Source organism: Delphinapterus leucas, chromosome 5, assembly GCF_059928025.1.
Source record: "Delphinapterus leucas isolate spDelLeu-1000000601 "Yukka" chromosome 5, BTC_Dleu_Yukka2, whole genome shotgun sequence".
Taxonomy (NCBI): domain Eukaryota; kingdom Metazoa; phylum Chordata; class Mammalia; order Artiodactyla; family Monodontidae; genus Delphinapterus; species Delphinapterus leucas.
In genome coordinates this window covers 115,021,321-115,041,366 of record NC_143133.1, presented here as the reverse complement: position 1 = coordinate 115,041,366, position 20,046 = coordinate 115,021,321, and the positions used below count along the sequence as shown (strand labels likewise).

Sequence of the window (20,046 nt, the reverse complement as noted above, 5' to 3'; positions counted from 1 at the left end):
TTTAAATGTTTCTGGGTATAGGCTAATAAGGGGAAAACCAAACCAGGAAAATACGTTAAGAGAATGTGCCGTTCTTTCTCCATTTCTAGAGCTTCCCTGGATCCCACATTTTAAAAAAATATTCTTTTTAGGGGCTTCCCTGGTGGCGCAGTGGTTGGGAGTCCGCCTGCCGGTGCAGGGGACGCGGGTTCGTGCCCCGGTCCGGGAGGATCCCGCGTGCCGCGGAGCGGCTGGGCCCGTGAGCCATGGCCTCTGGGCCTGCGCGTCCGGAGCCTGTGCTCCGCAGCGGGAGAGGCCGCAACAGTGAGAGGCCCGCGTACCAAAAAAAAAAAAAAAATTCTTTTTAGAAGGAAAGGAGGGAAGGAAGGAAGGAGGGAGGGAGGGAGGAAGGAAGGGAGGAAGGGCTGTTTTAAATCTATTGCTGTTTAGAAGCAATAGGATTCAATTAAAAAGCAAACAAATGATTGGCTCCTCTGGTTCAGGCACTCTGCTAGGCTTCAGCCCTTATGAATAAATGAATAAGATATGGTTCCCATCTTGAAGGAGTTCACAGTCTAAGTAACTTTGTAGAGGATGTTATACATTTTTTTCCAGAGTTTCTTCATATATGATTAGACAAAATATTTAAATGTCCGCTATTTATTACTTTACAGTGTTTTGCTTTTAATTTTTAATATGTTAATTTTTTGAAGAGGTCATCCATTTCTATCGTTTAAAATTCAAAGGTCAAAGTGCTTTTAATTTCCTCCTGTAGAAACAACTAGCGCTATCATTTTCTAGTGTGTGTCTTTACAAATATTTTGTGCACACACAAGAAAATGTACACATATATTTAATCCTTCCCCTTTTTAAAAACACTTATATACTACTGCCTAACCTTGCTGTTTGGACTTGAAAAATATACCTTGGATACTTTTTCATTCTAGTACTTAGAGAATTTCTCATTTTCTTTCTATGGATGCATAATATTTCATTAAATAGACATATCATAATTTAAACATTCCTCTATTGTTATTTTTGTTTCCTCTATTGTTTTTTATTCTTTATCATTCCTCCATTGTTATTTCCATTCTTTTGCCATTACAGAAAATACTGACATGAGTAACTTTAACAATTATATTCTCATGTGAGCTAGAGTGAACTGCATTCATGTTTCCCAGAACATATTTCACATAACACAAGTCTCAGAAGATGTTCAATGTAAAAAGTGGCTTCTGAGGCTAAATAACTTCCGGTGACTCTGTGTGTTCATTGGAAGTTCACAGGGCACATTGTCAAATTAAAGGGGGTCCCGCCATAATCTATGTCAGATTAATCCAAGTGTTTCTCAACCATACATTTTCTCAAGAAACAGCATATACTCTTTTTGTAGGTTGGGTACCCTGGGAAGCCGACTCTGAGATAGAAATGTACATGCATGAGACTCAATGGGGCATGTTCTCAGGAACAACACTTGATGGAAATGAGGGGGAATGGAAGTAAGTGTGTAGAGGGAGAAGTTGAACTGGGATGCAGTTGTAGCAGAAGCCTCAGCCAGTCAGTCCCATGGGGAGTGCTGTGAAGCTGTGATGACCCTTCAGGGATATTCCAACTCCAGGGAAGGAGGACAGGCCCCCAGGGAGGGGTTGTGACCTTGTGCTGGGCAGCTGTCTTCCACTGAGGGCATTACTGCAGAGAGGCTCAGCTCTGAGCTCTCAGCTGGGGTAATGAGTGCCTCAGTGTTCACTACAACTCTGAATAGCATCTTTGCATCTTTTATGAAAATGTATATCAATTCTTAGATACCCTTGCTGGTCAGAGAAAGGCATTTGGTCTCTTTGGGACCTTTTTTTTTTTTTTTCCCTCTATGAAATATGGATGCCTGGCTGGGCATTCTTTGGAGTATCTAACATTCTTTGCTTCTAATTCCATTTAATATGTACTAATTAAAGTCCAAGATAGACAAATTTTCCCAAATATGTGGTTGGCCACATAGAGGCCAACAATCTGATTAGGTCAGCCTTAATCTGTTATCATGGCTGTGCAGTGATGGAGAACGAGCATGGTTATAGCGCTTTCAAGAATATGTCACTTAACTTGAGGCAGATTATTAGGGCAAAATGGCAGCAGAGCTGAATTGAAGTTTTTTGTTTTTTAAATATTTTGGTTACCCCTTGTTAGGTGTTTCCTGAAGAAGCTAGCCTGCTATCTTCCTAGAAACATTAACCCTTATTGCTAATAATTGAAAGATTAAACTACATAGGGTATGGAAGGCAGGAGTCCATCTAGCTTTAAACCACAGACTTAGGTGTTGGTATTCATCCTCCTTTTTGAAGCTCAGGGTAAACAGGTGTAGCCAAAAAGCCATAGCAGTTCTCAGGGTCTTTCCATTTGAGAATCAGATGGGTCTAAGTGCCCATCCTGTGCCTTTCAGGGTATTTGCTAATTTCATACTCATGCCTCCTGCAGAATTCATCAGTTGTGGGGCTATCGAGGAAGCTTATTTCTTTGTTGAAGAGGAAAAATGTCCAAGGAAGAGGTCTCTCTTAGGTGTGCCTGATAGAGTTGATGAAGGTTTGTAGAGAGGATGGAAAAATATCCAAGAAAAATCTCAAAGAAAAAGTTCTTATGAGATAATAGAAGTGGGAAGTAAAACCAGGACTAAGGAGTTGGCTGTTATATGAACATGATGCAGAGAAGAAAGCAAAAAAAGAAAAACAAAAAGCTAAGATTGATGGCTGTGTCTAAGATCAACTTTTAAATTGAATAGACATTTTTCTCAAAAACCTTAATCTTTTTTTCCTTCAACAAAAAGTTTCATAAGGATTCTTATTATTCTTCTCATTATTATATAATAGTAATGAATGAGGTGAGAGATTGTTAAAAAGAGAGTTTGAAAGGGAATAAACTAGAAAAGTCATTGCTGGAGAGTGGAGAAATGATGGAATAGCAGTTTGCCTTAAATTGATCCAAAATGAGTTACTCTTTTCTGAACAATCATTGCCTCTTCCCTTTTCCTCTGTAACAGGTGGTATCAAAGACCTATTTATGCTAACTCTTCAATGTTTCTGGAACGACTTCCCTCATAATCCATTTGTAATTATCCGTTTGCAAAAGTGTCAGATCCTATAGCATTTTGGTCACTTCCAATTATTGAATTGTCTAGTCCATTTAAAATTCCAGTCTCATCTCCATATATTCCCTCAGCTCAAGTTGGGCCTGTGGGACCATTGGGGGAAGAGGGTGTGGTCTACGTCTTCATGCTTTCTAACCTCCTTCTGATTTTAACTGCAGGAAGTTGGGGACTGAGAGGGTGGCATAGGGCAGACGGGCCAAATGGCTCCTGACTGAACTAGGCTGTCCTCTGTTGGTTGTTGCTTCTCTTCCTGGATAACAAGAATGAATCATTGAAAGCTTCTGTGTAGGAGGTTCCAAAGTTGGGCTCTCCTGTGGGCCATGTGTGTGAGTTCTTCCACACACCTGTAGTGGCCTCCACACCAGCCCTCTGTAGGTGATTAGGCTTAACCTCTTCCTACCCTCTCATCAGTTTCCCCTGGTGGTACAGCCCACCAGCTCTGATTTTGAGTCCCCTTGCAAGGAGGCCAGTCTTGATCCATGGGAAACTCACACAGTTTTGCTGGATCAAACCCTGGAAACAAAATTTGATACTTTTCTTCATTATTTTTTTCTTTAGTCATGTAGGTTTAAGAACAAATCAACCATCTCATGAGCTAATATGATGTCTAGTCAGGGGATGCGATGCCAGTCTGTATTATTCAGCTCAGGCTGCCATAACAAAATAGCACACCTGGACTTCTGGAGGCTGGAAGGTACAAGATCAAGATGCCAGATGATTGAGTTCTTTGGTGAGGACTCCCTTCCTGGCTTGCAGATGGCTGCCTTTTCACTGTGTCCTCATGTGGTGGAGAGACAGAGGAAGGAAGCAAGCTCTCTGATGTCACTTATCATAAAGGCACTAATCCCATCATGAGGGCTCCACCCTTATAACCTCATTTAAACCTAATTACCTCCCAAAGCCCCGTCTCCAAATACCATCACAATGGGGGTTAGGGCTTCAACATAAGAATTTTGGGGAGACACAATTCAGTTTATAGCACAGTCTCTTGTGTATAATCCCATAGCATTTTCCATCATGTTCCTCGCTGGTGATTCCAATCATTTCCTTTCCCTTCCCATACTGGTATTTTAGTCTTCCGTATATGGACTGGGAATGGGGTCTTGGGGTGGAGTTGATGGTTTGGAGGTAGTAGAAATAGTAAAGGTTTGCCTACCTCTGAGTTCTCCCTGGAGCAGTTTGCTGGACCTAGCTACAAAATTCTTTTTAGAATGTGGGAAACTTAATGCTTCTTGATCCCCAACATTTGGTTCTGGTCACCAGTTCCAGGGAAAGAGTAAAAAAATCTTTATTTTAAATGATATATGATACTTTCTTTTCCCAAATGAAGCAGCTATAGTCAACATGGATGTGAGTTAAATTCTGAGGAAGACTGAAGATTTTAGGAAAACTTAATTTAAAAAAGTTTCTATTGACTTCTGAAGCTTTCTCCATATGAGCCTTCCTGTCTTTTCTAGCATCATCAGATGCAGAAGTAATCATAAATTCAAGGAAGTTAAGATTATTCAATACATAATTTTTAATCTTTGTATCCTACCTTTGATTCCTACAGAATCCATTCCTGCATATGGTCATGTGGTTCTTTAAAACAATGTCCCATCACGTGCTATGTTGGTGACGTCACAGGAAACAAAGAAGTCAGTGTTAGAAGATAGCAAATGTACAGGAGGTCATGTAAGTAAAGCTTTTAAGAATTACATCATACAGTATAGACCCGTTTATGTAATAATGTATAATTAGTAATAATGAAGATCTGGCAAACCGGGGATGTTATATATATATCCGGAATTTTAAAAAATGAGCATCTTAGTTAAAAAACAAAATGCCATTTGTTATAGAATGTTGAAAACATTTTCTGAGGACAGAGAACACTGCACATAACAGAGGTGGGCAAATTTTTTCTGAAAAAGTCCAGACAGGCTTTGCCAGCCAAATGATATCTGTTGCAACTACTAAACTCTGCCCTTATTGCTGTAGACATGGATGGGCATGGATTTGTCCCAGCAAAACTTTATTTACAAAAACAAATGGCCGGTGAAGTTTGGCCTGTGGGTCGTAGTTTGCCAACCCTTGGCGTATTAGATGAAGACATTCTGCATCTCACTTTTTTCTATTATTAAGTTAATTTTAAAGGAACTGGGGTGCTTAAAATTAAATAATAAATGTAATGCAACTATCAAATTTCTGAATGATTTTACAAGTGTAAGGAAATTAGAGAATAATGTAGATTAGAGTTCTTGAATGACTATTTGAAACTTTTGAAAAATGTTTGAGAATGATGTAAAATCAAGTACAGTCTCAAGAACTAAACAAAATAAAGCTGCAGAAATGGAAATCAAAGGAACTGACTTCTTGATAAAGTGAACACATGCATTTAATTTTTACTTTCAGTTATAATATTTAACTCCTTTAGAAAAATTTCTGAATCATTTGTATAGATCAGGATAAGCAGTAGAGTAAATACAGGGGTTTATGAAAAGTGAAACTCTTTATAAGAATCCTAAGAGGAAACAGGTAATTCCTCTCTTGTGCAATCATTTCTGGCATCAGAAAATAATGAAGTAAATATAAACTGGAAGAAAAAGTGTGAAGAAAATGTCCTCTGCTCATAATTGCCTACAAAGTAAAACATATCCTCTAACTTCATGTGCTTCTTTGAAATTGCTCTGTTTCCTAGATTTTTTATAGGGAATCCCCTAAACTCGAGAAATAACTTACTGACAGTCTTAGGGTTAAACACATTTTATGTATTGCTACCACTGATGGCTCAAAGAAGAAGCAGGAGGGCATTTTGGATGTTGAGGAGTAGAACTGGGACATTTTTGTAATAGCAACATAGCTCTAAATTGTCTTGTCACTGTTTGTGAAAATAAATAAACATATTATTTTAAAAAAATCCATTATGATCAATTCTGGGGCAAAAGCCAGGGGAATTTTCTTTAAGTGAAATCATACTTGAAATATGCAAGAAATTAAACAGGAATCTCCCCTGAGTTGTTTTGAAGTCATAAAAAAGTGCTTTCTCTTTTTCAGAATTCTCCTTGATTCCTAGTTTTTGAGTAGGTTGTTTCTTGAGTTTAGGGATTCTTAATAAAAATTCAGAGCAGCTTCCTTTGTGGTACTTAAAAACCGAAGCTTCCTTTTGGGCACTTAAATAATCATATTATGTTGTGGTTATTTGTGGAGGCCAGTGATAGCTGTTCTTATCTGGTGTGAGGAAGGGTCTCAAGATTTTATTTTTATTTTTTTGTTTTATTTCTTATTATCTTTCTGATTATCAAAGTAACGTGCTCACTCTAGTATGATGAAAACTATAGAAAAGTGTAAAGAGGGAAAAACATCGCCGGTAATGCAACAACTAAGAGGCAGCTTATTACATGATTCTTTCCAGGGCTATTTTTTCTACATGGTTGATATAAAAATTATTGAAAATTTGCCTTGTACTTTTGTCTATTTAACAATAAACTGTGACATTTCCCTGTGATATTACATAAGTTAATATTATTTTTAATGTGTATATAATACTCCAATTTAAAATATATCACAACTGATTATAATCTCATTAATTTGTGGTTATTAAAATAATACTTCAGTAAATATATTTTTGAATAAATCCCTGACCAGATTTCTGAAAATTTTATTAGGAAAATTTTCTAGGAGGAGAATTAAAATGTTTAAAGTTATAAGTATTTTAATGGTGCTCAAGACATACTCCAGAAAATATGTACAAATTTATATCTTTGTCATCCCTTTGTGAGTCTTGGTGACATTTCATCCTCATCAGTGCTGACATTAACAGCTTTTTTTTTTTAACATCTTTATTGGAGTATAATTGCTTTACAATGGTGTGTTAGTTTCTGCTGTATAATAAAGTGAATCAACTCTGCATAAACATATATTCCCATATCTCCTTCCTCTTGAGTCTCCCTCCCACCCTCCCTATCCCACCCCTCTAGGTGGGCACAAAGCACCGAGCTGGTCTCCCTGTGCTATGCAGCTGCTTCCCACTAGCTATCTATTTTACATTTGGTAGTGTATATATGTCCATGCCACTCTCTCACTTCGTCCCAGCTTACCCTTCCCCCTCCCTGTGTCCTCAAGTCCATTCTCTACCTCTGTGTCTTTATTCCTGTCCTGCCCCTAGGTTCTTCAGAACCATATTTTTAGATTCCATATATGTGTGTTAGCATACGGTATTTGTTTTTCTCTTTCTGACTTACTGCACTCTGTATGACAGTCTCTAGGTCCATCCATCTCACTACAAATAACTCAATTTCATTTCTTTTTATGGCTGAGTAATATTCCATTGTATATATGTGCCACATCTTCTTTATTCATTCATCTGGCGATGGACAAAACAATCCTTCCTGGTTCCATAATGAGCAGGGGATTGGACCAAATGTAATTCTCTCGGAAATCATGTAGAATGGGATTGTGGAAAGACCCACAAACTAAGTCTAAAGCAAAACTCAGAGATAGTGAAAAGCTCTAAAGTCCAAACCATGTGGAGTATAGGCAAAAGCAACTGAGGCTAGAGAATTTGCACAGGAAGTTCCACTGGAGGGACAGAGAGGAATGGAAGTATGGAGGGGGCCCAGTGATGACAGCTGTCAACAATCACCAACAAGAAGGAAAGAGCCCAGTTCTGAGTGGGGACTGAGGTTGAATAGGGATTCATTGCTGGGAGAAATGGAGAAAAATTCTTTGTGCCCATGGGTGGAAGATCTCAGAAAGCACATCTTTCAAAAAGGAGGGAAATGCATTGGTAGGAAGGGGCTGTGTCCCTCAGTGGTAGCTTCCAGTGACAAAGCTGGAAGAGGTCAGAACTGGTGCGTAGCAGCTTCTTGTAATCTCTGATGGACTCCACAAGGTACATCCTGACAGGTGGGGTGGGTGCACTTGCTCATATCCTGAGTTTCCTGCCCGGGGTTTCCTCCTGACATGGAAATGTGGACAAGTAAACGGGCTGTCTGGCTAATCTTTGACCAACGGGATGCAGGAATTAGTAACACATTCTCACCCCTTCCTCTGTCTGGGTGTGACTCTTCTGTAGCTCTGTGCACGTAGGAACAGCAAGCCCCACGACACGTTCTTCTATGGGCTTCACCCCTTTCCTGCTGCTTTCCCATTTTTACCTTCTCTTGCTTCCCGGAATTGCTCTATTTAATAGAATCCTTTTTCTGTGCCTAATGATGATTTCATATCTTTATTGTTTGCCTGAATTCCATTGGAATTTCTTCTCTGATTCCTGAGTTATTCAAAAAGTGTATCGTTTTTTTTCAGACAATTGAGAATTTCACACAATTGAGAATTGAGAAAATAAATTAAGAATTATTTTTTTGGTATTGATTTTACAGCCAGAATTCTTTCAGATAATAAACACTGAATAATTTTAGTCCTTTAACTGTAATGACTTGCTTTTTGGTCCTTCCATTTACTTTCAGCCTGTCTTTGCCCTTATGTTACAAGTGTGCCTTCTAAAACCACAGGTTTTACATTTTTGTTTTTAATTTAATCTGGCAATCTTGGTCTTTTACATAGAGCATTTAATCCATTTTCATTTAATATAATTACTCATATAGCTGTGTTTATATCTACCAGTCTACTCTTTGTTTCCATTTGACCCATCTCTTTACGTAGTTTTGTTCTTCCTTTCTTGCCTTAATTCGGATGAATCGACTTTTTACTATCGCTGTTTCCTCTACTAATTCATTAATTAATAGTGTTTTACTCTTTGTATTTGTTACCTTAAATATTACATGTATCTTTTAAAATTGTAACTCAAGATTACAACTCAAGATTAGTTACCTAGATGTTACAGTATGCATCATTTGCAAGTTACATCCTATCCAATGATTTTTTTTTCAAGAAGAGATTATTTCAGTGTGATTTAAACCCTTCCAGAGGAATACAAACTCAAACTGTTTTAATGAAGGGAGACTATCATTGGCACCTAAACTTGGTCAGAATTTCACAAGAAGAAAACTATTCCCAGTTTTATTTAAGAATATCAATGAAAAACTCTTCAGAAAATTATTAGCAGCAGCTCATTAGAGGGGTTATATATCATGATGAAGTAGGGTTCATTCCAGGGATGAAAGATTATGAATTCTATTAAAATAATTCCTCATAATAGTTGATCTAAGGGAAAAAAAATCACATGTTAATTTCTACTCATTTGACAAAATTCAACAGCCATTCTGGACGTTTCAAAAAAGAGAGACAGCTCAATAAAGAAAGAGTTAAACATTTTATAAGCATGGCAGACCGACAGACCGTGTGTTCACACATACACACGCGCAAACTCAGCCCAGTGATAGCATTGTAAATAATGACCAAACGCTAGAGGCACTTCTGCTACTTCTGCTCAAAGTACAAACAAGGTAAGTGTGTCCACCTCTCACCCCTGCTGGTGATGCTGTACCAGTGTTGTTAGTTAACAAAGCCAGATGAGAGAAAGAAATTTGAGCTATGAAACTTAGAAAGGTGGAAGTAAAACTGTTATTTGTAAATGACTTAATACTTAGAAAATCCAAAAGAATCTAGCTGAAATTTTTCTATTACTCAATTCCACCATCTAAAGGAGAAAGAGAAAGATAAAAAGATAAATCTGACTCATAAAAAAAAAAATCCTTTTGCTGGCAAAAACCAAACCAAACCAAAACAAAAACTCTGGGGAAATTCTAAAGGAGAATAATAAGCAGGGAAAAAATATCTGCCTCTCAAATCACCAGGAGTTTTCTCTCTAAATATATTTTAGGAATTGTGGGAGTGTGGAGAAATACAAAGCAACAGGACAGTGGGCAAAGATGAATGAACAGCTTGCATAAGAAAATACAAATAGTATTTTGATTCATAAAAAATATTTAACCTCATGTAAAATGCTAGTTGTTATTTAATTTTATTTAAGGAATGTGGGAATATAAGTATATATTTCTAGATTTGCTTGCATTTCATAAGGAAACTTTCAAGCATTCGCAATAACTAAAAATGGTTGCCTAAATCAAGAGAGGAGGTGAAGGGAAAAATAGGTTAACAGGGACAAGAATCAGGGTACAATTTCTAAATGAATACCTTTTCCTATTGTTTTTTAACCATGTAAATACATTACCTTTACAAAAATATATAATAAACTATTTTTTAATTATATGTTTCAGCTGTACAATGTTATAATTTGACATCTGTATACATAGAGATCACCCCCAAAAGTCAATAAAATGTAATTTTTTCCCAAATTTGAAAAGTGAGAAATGAATTTCATTTGCTTTCTTGATTACTGTAGGTATTGGATTCCTTAAAGTGTTCATCTGTTGTTTGCATTTTCACTGAAATTATTTGTTATTTATATTTAGATATATTTTTGTTTTTCTTAACTAAATTTTATAATCCTTTCATATATAAGGAACAAGTACATTTTAACATATTTATTTCATTTTTTTCACTCTGTTCACCCTATCATTTTATTATACTTTAACTTATAGAACGTATTAATTTTTATTTTGTCAAATTTGTCAATTTATTTTGTTAATTTTTTTTTAAAAAAATTGCTTTAAAGCCTATCCAGAAATCAGATTCTTACTTATATTTTTTTTCAGATGTCTTTTTTTCACCATATGAATTTGTCATATGGTGAGATGAGAATACAATTTTTCTCCTAAATCGCTAATCAATGGCTTCATAGAAACTTTGTTAAATAATAACTCTTCCCTCACCTGCTGCTTTAAGATTCAGTGTTACGATATTTCATTGAGTCAGCTATCAGTATTTCAGTGAGAAACTTATTTTCATTTTGTGATAAATTTTAACATCCACTAGCTCTAGTTCCTCTTTATTACTTTTCTATTTCAAAATTATTCTATTTTCACCAGTGGATTTTCCCAGACAAACTTAAAGATCGTAATGTCAATTTCACCTCCAATTTCATTTCTTATGAAATAATTTGGAAAAAATGATATCTCTGTAATACACAGTGTTTCTATCAAGAAATAAAGTCTACTTCTCAAATTATTTGTCTTTTTTTGCTTTTTAATTTAGTTTTATTGATTTTCATATAGCTCTAGTATATTCCTTATCATATTTATTCCTAAGTGAGTTAGATAATTTCCTTTACATATTGCTAAGATATAGAATGATGAATATGAAAATTACTGGTTATTAGTTTTGTTAAGCAGTTGTACAGTTTATAAGTAATCGTCTTATCATTTTGAATGGTTATAACTAGAGTTTCTTATTTTTCTGCTTTATGTTATTAATCAGAAATTCCAGAAAGTTCCAAAGAAAAGCCACCAGGGTATCTTATTCTTTCTCCTGAATACAACGGGGACACTTACAGTGATTTATTGGTAGGTTTGAAGTTGGTATTAGTTTAAAGAAGATTTGATTATGTTAAGAAATAATTATTCTGTTCCTTTTATTAAGAATTTTTTTTTTTCGAGAATGGATCCTGAATTTTGTGAAATGCATTGTGAAGCACTGTTGGTGCAGCGTTTAAGAGATTGGGCTGGGGGATTCCCTAGTGGCGCAGTGGTTGAGAGTCTGCCTGCCGATGCAGGGGACATGGGTTCGTGCCCCGGGTCTGGGAAGATCCCACATGCCGCGGAGCGGCTGGGCCCGTGAGCCATGGCCGCTGAGCCTGCACGTCCGGAGCCTGTGCTCCGCAACGGGAGAGGCCACAACAGTGAGAGGCCCACGTACCGCAAAAAAAAAAAAAAAAAAAAAAAAGAGAGATTGGGCTGTCTGGAATTTGAAGCCCAGCTCTACCACTTAGGAACACTGTATTTAACTCAGGCTAGCTACTGATGCTCTAAGTTCCGTCATTTGTAAAATGGAGACAGCTGGTGTTGGAGCACCGCTGGTTTAATTCACACCCTATTTTTTTTTCAGGGTGCCACTCTCAGTATGTCATGCACCTTCAAAGAAAAATGTATTTGCTTCGTCCAGTCAGCATGATTAAGGAACAAGTTTGTCTTCTGCTTTTCAAGGCTCTGTTTACTCAGGAAGGAAGAGTGGAGTTGAGTTAAATACTAATTAAAAAAATTTTTTTTTTAGTTCTCATAGTAGGTGATAATGTGGAGCGTGTTTATTTTTGTCTTGGTGTCCTAATGTGCATAATATTCAAAAAGTTGTCAAAATACTTTGATTGGTTAGTCATACGCACATATATACTGAGGGCTAGTCATGATGCATATAAACATGGACCTCATTACCGTCACCTACCATTAGTAAGCTTACTTATTTAATCCTCTATCTTATCTTAATTTTAATTTTCTGACACAGTAGTGTATTTTAATTTTCTGTGGAAACCTAACCTTACATTGTTCACATTTTTATGGGACAATTGAGCTTTCTCTGTCACTGTTATGTAAAGCTCATGCTACAGGACTATAATTTGTGCATTAAAAAAGTATACAGAAAGGATATATACCTTTTAATACATATTAAACCACTTTGTGGTTTTATTAAAACTTGTTAAATGACTGATTTTGTAATAGAGATAATGCTTAGTGCTACATGTGCCAGAAAAATATATGCACATCCTTGTTAAGAGGTATTTTCTTTAGAGTGGAGGACATTTTGAAAAATAGATACTGCAGATCCTCTGAGCCTCAGTCTACCTATCCAGGCCATGCTTTTAAGCTATCTCTGCTGTACTTGGATCATCTTCCTTTATGCCACCTCACCACTACCTCTCCCGTGCAGGTCTGGCTCTCCTTAGCCATCCTCTATGTTCTCTTGTGGATTTGGGCAGAAACTTCTGGGTTCCTTCCAGTGAGGAGCCTTGGGTGTGTTAAGTCAATCCTTCTCTCTGCCTAATTAATCCTCACCTTTATTTTTCTCCCACATTTGGCTGCCTGTGGAGTGGGACTACCCTTCTTGTCGGTATCCATCAGGAATTCCAAAGTTGGGGCACAGGACTAAGCCTTGCCACCAAACGCACTCTCAACTCATTCCACCATGGGCACCGACCCCTCAATGGAGAATTTGTTGCACACCTGTCTTCTTCTACCTGTTTCTCTTAGCTTTCCTACCCTCCTGGCTGAAACATTTACTTACATCACATCTTTCTGATCCTGAGGGCAACCTGTTGCCTACCCTTCATAGACAGGTAGTGTTTTCACTGTCTACTGTAGAAGAAACTGTAGACCAACCTTCATTTTCAAGGAGCCTCAGGAAAGCCAGGCAGTAGGAATTTTCCAAACAGGAGGTCACACTGGTTTAATTCTGACAAGAGTATAGTACAGTGCTAAAAACACAGAAACAAGCCAGGCTGCCTCGTTTCCTGCCCTGGTGTTGCCACTTTGGCCCAAGAATCTTTGTTCCTCAGATTTCTCATATTTAGAATGATGATAATAGCAGTCCCTTCCTTATAAAGTTGTTGTAACAAAAAATTGGTTAATACTATGTAAATAGCTCAGCACAGTAACTAAGTAGTCAGTGCTTGATATTTGTTAGTAATTATTCTTTTATTATGATTATTAGTAATAGTAAAAATATCCTTCTTTTATATATTTGAAGATGTAGAACGTAAGTAGAATACAATAAAGTGATGGGTCTAGCTGCAGGGAGATAAGTAACTTCTTATTGGCAACCATTTAAATGGAAAATAAAGTTGGAAATGCATGTGCCTGATGAAGTGGGACTTTGAAAATGCCATATAATTTAGACATACAATAGTAAGCAATAGGAAAACTGGATAAAATTTAAGTGATTTATGATGAGAATAAAGTTGTTGTTTTAAATTAACCCATGAGGAGCACAGACAGAATCAAAGAGTGAAATAGAGATTGTAGTTATAGGAATTCAGCCTTAAGGTGATGCCAACCTAGATTAAATTGTGGCAAATGGCAGTGGTGACACAGAAAAGCATAGAAATGGTTATCAGGGCTCAGACAGAGACTCTGGCCATGGTTATTTCTGACCCAAGGGTCATGGTTTAATTCAGTTGAATTTAAGAGAAATGGAGAGTTAGAAGAGGGTGTTGTCTGGGCAGAAAAACTTTGATTTTAGATTAATTAAGTTTGAGATAGTGATAGGCTACTCAGGTGGAAATATCCATTGATCGGGGATGGGCAAACTTATTCGTGTAAAAGGTCAGATAGTAAATATTTTAGTCTTTGTGGGCTAGATATGGTCTCTGTTACATATTCTTCCAAAAGTTTCTCCTTTTACGAATTTTAACTTTTTTAAGTAAAAATGTAGAACAAAAGCTGTGACCTGATTTGCCCCATCAAGCCACAGTTTGCAAACCCCTGCTAGAATTTATTGTCAAAGAACAGAACCATGGCAGAGATATCTGGGCTAGAGATCTAGAATTCTTAATCTTTAACATATATATGTTTTGAAAAGTCATTGCTGAATATGGATACTATATGTAGTATTCTAATTAAAATCAAATTGTATGATGAAAATAAAATGACATAAATATTTAAATTAAAAGTTTTTCTCCCAGAAAAAGATTTTATAAAATCATGTCCTACTTCTTGTGAGCCCTGTAAAGTTACTTTCTAAGGACTTCTAGCGACTAAATACAAAAGTAATTTCAATAAAATTAATATAGATATGTTTTTAAAAATATTGGTTAGAATTTAGCATAATAGTTTCTGAAAATTCCTAATTTCATAATTCTAAGGAAATTAATGCAAATAAAGTTTCACTTACTGGGTGTCACAGAAACAAAAAGTGCTACTTTTTTTTTTATGAGAGCATCATGATAAATGATAGAACAAAACAGCACAAAACAGTGTAGCCAACTGCACTTGGCATCAAGGAATAGGGATTATTTATGTTTTAACTATGGGATTAGAGAGTGTTATATTCTTTTAAAACTGACCTAAATAAATGCATTATAGGAAGAATTTAGTAAAACAACTTGCGTTCTTTAATTCTATCTAAATTAACCAAAATCAATGGCATAATTTAAAGAAGCCTCTTAAACTAGCTAAAATTAATGAGTCCATTTATTTCCCTCAATTCCAGTAGATCATTGGAGAGTAATTATATTTTCCTGACTGAATTTTATTGATCTTAAGTTTAGCCGAGGCATTTTACTTCTTACAACAGATTTCTAGAGAGATTTAATCTTTCCCCATTAGAACCAAGACATTATTTTATTTGTTTTTTTAAGATGATACCTTATTTCAGATAAACTTTTGATATCTACGAAGAGTATTACTTTCTTATAGTTGCAGAGTTCAGATTACAGAAAGTAGTTTTAAATTCAATATTGTGTTTAGTTTTAGGTACTAAAATTTAGGTACTAAATTTTGAGAAAAACATTGATGAATTAGGTTTTACTTAAAAGAAGACAACCAGGAATATAAACTACCTATGTACTAACTTAAGTGAAAAGTAGCCAAAACAACTAGCATCGAAAAGAAAGACTTTGGAGGGGCTGGGCATGGGGGTGGGCTACATGTATATCAGTTTTCTTAAATATTTAAAATAATAGAGGAAACAACAGGTTGATTCGTCCATCCATTTATCCATCCATCCACCCACCCATCCATCCATCCATCCATCCAGCCTTTTCAAAATTGACTTTCTGTTTGTCATCTTGCATGCGCTTAAGATACAAAGATGCGTAAGACATCTCCCCGCTCAAGTAGCTCACAGACTAATGAGGATACTCACAGTTCTGTGGGCAGTTATTAGCTAGGTGATTTTTTCTTCTCTGTAAGTCTGGATAATAGTAATAACTAGCTCATAAAGTTACGGTTAGGGAAAAAATGAGGTTGTGAAAAGTACTGCAAGGTGCTATAGAAAGTTAGATGATTTCATATTATAGACTGAGGGATATATTGGCAAGAGAATACTAACTCATATTTTCTAAATCTTGTGATTTAGAAATTTATATATGGTCAATCAGTTATGTATTGCTGGGTAACAAACCGTCCAAACTGTATTGACTTAAAGCCACAGTGCTTTATTATTTCTCATGATTCTGTTTGTTGACTGGTCAGTTTCTCTGCTGGTCTTGTCTGGGCTTATTCAAGATACCTTACTTACATGTCTGGGACCTTGGGGCTGGCTGTAGTCTGAGTTTTTCTCTCTGTAGTTTTTTCATTTAGCAGTCTAGCTGGATTTTCTTTCAAGACAGCAGAAGCATTCAAAAGATGGAGGAAACAGGGAGGCAAGGCCTCTCACAACCTAGCCTTGGAAGTTGCATTTTATTTTTGTCACATCCTCTCAGTCACAGCAAGTTATTGGGACAGGGCCAGCCCAGGTTAATGGGAGGGAAAATAGACTTCGCCTTTCTATGGAAGGAGTGGTGATGTCATACTGTACAAGGGCACAGGGATGGAGGGATTGTTGTGGCCATCTTTGCAACGTGGTGAGTTTTCATTTCACATTTGGTAAAATGTAAGTCTTTATACAATGGCTGGCAGTTGCATTTTCTTTTTTGTATTTCAGTGATCATTACTAGCAAATAATAATATGAAGTAAGATAAAGGAAATATTGCAGCATCTTCTAACTGATGCATTATGAGTAAAGGTTCTGTCTGTATCTGTGAGGAAAAAATCTACTAATTGGAGAGTTTTGAAGTCTCATTAGTTGATCTTCAGTGGTTCAGCAATGGAGGTAAATCTTGCCTATTACTAGCTATCACTTTTATTCCTTCATGACGAAAAGATAAAAATATTTTAATTCAATTTTTCTTTTATTTCAGTGCATAGCCGAGGCTTAGAGAGCACAGAGTGGTGATGGGGAGCAATTTTGTTTTATTTTTTTGTTTAATTTAGTAGTTTCAATGTCATTTCTAACTGGTTAGTCTCCTTACTTTTTTTTTTTTTTTTTTTTGCGGTACGCGGGCCTCTCACTGTTGTGGCCTCTCCCGTTGCGGAGCACAGGCTCCGGACGTGCAGGCTCAGCGGCCATGGCTCACGGGCCCAGCCGCTCCCCGGCATGTGGGATCCTCCCGGACCGGGGCACGAACCCATGTCCCCTGCGTCGTCAGGCGGACTCTCAACCACTGCGCCACCAGGGAAGCCCCAGTCTCCTTACTTTTTAAATGACATAACAAAATATTATTTTATTGCATTCATCTATCTTTGTTGTTTTGTAGTCTCAGTGACTTTATAATTTATATACCTCATCTTGAGGGTATGTATGGCAAAACAGAAACAAATTTCTCCATTTTGCTAAAAACAAGGATTTCAAACATTTGGAAGTGGCAATAATTTTTCTGAAAAGTATTAACAGGATACAGATTGAACAAAAGACTCAGTATGTAAGAGCAGGAGCGCTCCTAACCATTTCTGGTTTGGTGCTGCCCAGTTTAAAAAAAAAAAAAACACATAAAAGCAGTGATAGCAAAGTAAAAATATTCCAGTTTATAGGCAATTATATATGTCGATTATAGTCTCTCGTTATAGGGACAGTCTTTCATTTTCTTGAAAATGCAATACAATTTCGTATCTTCGGGCTTTTAAATATTCTGCTGCTTTTGGATAGAATGTTTTATATATGTCTGTTAGGTCAGATGGCTGACCTAACATGTCGTTTAAGTCAAGTGTTTCCATATCGATTTTCTGTCTGGATGATCTATCCATTGATATAATTGGGGTGTTAAAGTTCTCTACCTTTACTGTATTTCTTTCCTTTTCTCCCCTTAGGTATATTAATATTCGCTTTATATATTTAGGTGCTCCTATGTTGGGTGCATAAATATTTACAAATGTTGTATCCTCTTGTTGGATTGACCCCTTTATCATTATGTAATGACCTTTTCTTAACTCAAGTCCATTTAGATCATGTATATAAAATATTTTGCTGTCATCCTGACAGCAGTCTCATAGATTCACTCTCTTTTCAATTTTATTATATGGTTTATCCTCTTTCAAAGTACTCTAGTTTCTTATCCCATTACTAATATTTCAACATAATTAATTTTCTGCCCTTTTCTCTCAATCCACATTTCCACTTTCATAGCTATGCATTATTTTGACCAAACAATGTAAGCAAATTGAACATTCACAAAGTACTTAATCTTTCCTGTTTGGATCCTAACATTTGGAGAGTTTTGCTGAAGTTGATATTAGATTTGCACAGGTTTAGGTAATTCTTCAGCTGTTCTTTATTGTAATAGAGAACTACAACCTAGAGCACTTCTGACTTTTATTTATCAGCATTCTAATCCTGTTTAAGGATATCTAGTTTGGTTTTTTAATTATTATTATTTTTCATGCTCAGCTGACATGGAGCACGTATAAGATGAAAACACAAATTAACCAAAATGATTTTCAAATATATTTTGTGAATCATCTGATTATTTTATTATGCGATCTCATATGAAACTTAATTTTAATTTCACAGACCTGTGAAGTCTGTTCAAGGTGTAGGGGACCTAGGCAGAAGTAATATCCAAATAATTTTGCAGAGGATTTCAGAAAGGCTGACTTACAAAATGTGTCAGATATCTTTGAAGTTTCATAAAATAAAGTATTCAAAAGTAGAGTGATTGCACCTTAAATTCTTACTGCGTACGCTAAATACTGTGCTAGGCACATTGCATGCATCATCTCTTTACTCCTCATTACAACTTCTTATGATTTATATTATCATCTTTGTTTTTTACAAGCTTTGGAAGTTAAATAAATTGCCCTATGTATTAGTTTTCTATGCTGTGTAACAAGTCATTACAAACTTAGTGGCTTAAAATAATGCCCACTAATTATATCACAGTTATGTAGATCAGAAGTCCAGACAAGCTTTACTGGCTATTATAACTCAGGGTCTCACAAGGTAGAAATCAAGGTGTTTGCCAAGCTGGGCTTTTATGTGGAGGCTCTGGAAAAAATCCATTGCCGAGCATAATTCAGCATAATTCATTGTGAGCGTAATTCAGTTCCTTGTGGTTGTACGAGTGAGGTCCTTGTTTCCTTGCTAGTTGTCAGCAGGGGCTACACACCACTCCTAGAAGCTACCAGTATTCCTTCTTACATGGCTCCCTTAATTGTGGGAGACCAGCAAAGGCATGTGTAGTCCTTCTCATGACTTGAGTCTCTTTGGCTTCCCTTTGTGCCACCAGCCAGAAAAAGTTCTCTGATTTTAAGGGCTCACATGACTAGATTAGTCATCCTCCCCGCCTCCCCCAACCCCCAATATAATCTCCCTGTTAAGGTCAGCTGTGCCGTATAACATCACATATCCACAGTGGTGATATCTCATTATCTGTGCATTTAAGGTGGGATTTTGGGGGGTGGGGTGAGGCGTATAATTTTGCTTGCCATGCCCTATTTCTCAAAATGGTAACTGACTGAGTTGGAGCTCAGGCCTGGGTTTGGCTGAACTACAGAACTTTGTCCCTATACCACATTCATCAGAGGGCCTGATTTTATACACGGACATTATGGAAACGAGCCTTATTGCTACATAGCCAGACTGTGTTGGTACTACATACTGCTGTGAAAAGTACTGCATTAGAGGGTGCCAGTGCAAGCTTTACATGTACGCTGGTCCTGTAAAATAGGAGATCCAGATGGTCAAGAATCACATAAATTATGTTTTGTTATGCTCTACATATTTCTGTGATTTGCACTTAACATCGATTTAGTCCACCCTATTTTATTTCAAGCTTTGCTTTCTGCCTGTACCTTGTCTCCCCTCTGCTTATCTTATGAACATACTTTAAAGACTTGGTTATCTAAGTGTCAAGCTCATTTCAGTTTCTTTGCGAAATTTGAGTGAAATTGTAGTTTTTCTCCTGTATTCATACTCTTTTCAGAGGTAATTGACTTGAGTGACTATAATTCCTATAGCAATGTGCAAAGGGAACTGCAAAAAACATAAAGTCAATTAAGAAAAATCCCATTCTCAAGCATACCAAGCTACCATTAACTAGAAACCACATGGAATTTTATGAAGTAGAATATTTGATCTGGTACATACACACACACACACACACACACACACACACACATGCCAGATAGTG

The 20,046-nt window shown here is 36.6% G+C and overlaps 1 protein-coding gene across 1 annotated transcript in view; it reads left to right on the top strand.

The window, feature by feature from the left end:
* The window catches only part of IL15 (interleukin 15), a 91,468-nt gene that overhangs the window by 27,702 nt on the left and 43,720 nt on the right, over positions 1-20,046 (top strand). The window contains exon 2 of the mRNA XM_089912421.1: positions 4,668-4,789. The gene's annotated coding sequence lies outside the window, so the exon portion shown is untranslated. The remainder of the gene's footprint in view (positions 1-4,667; positions 4,790-20,046) is intronic.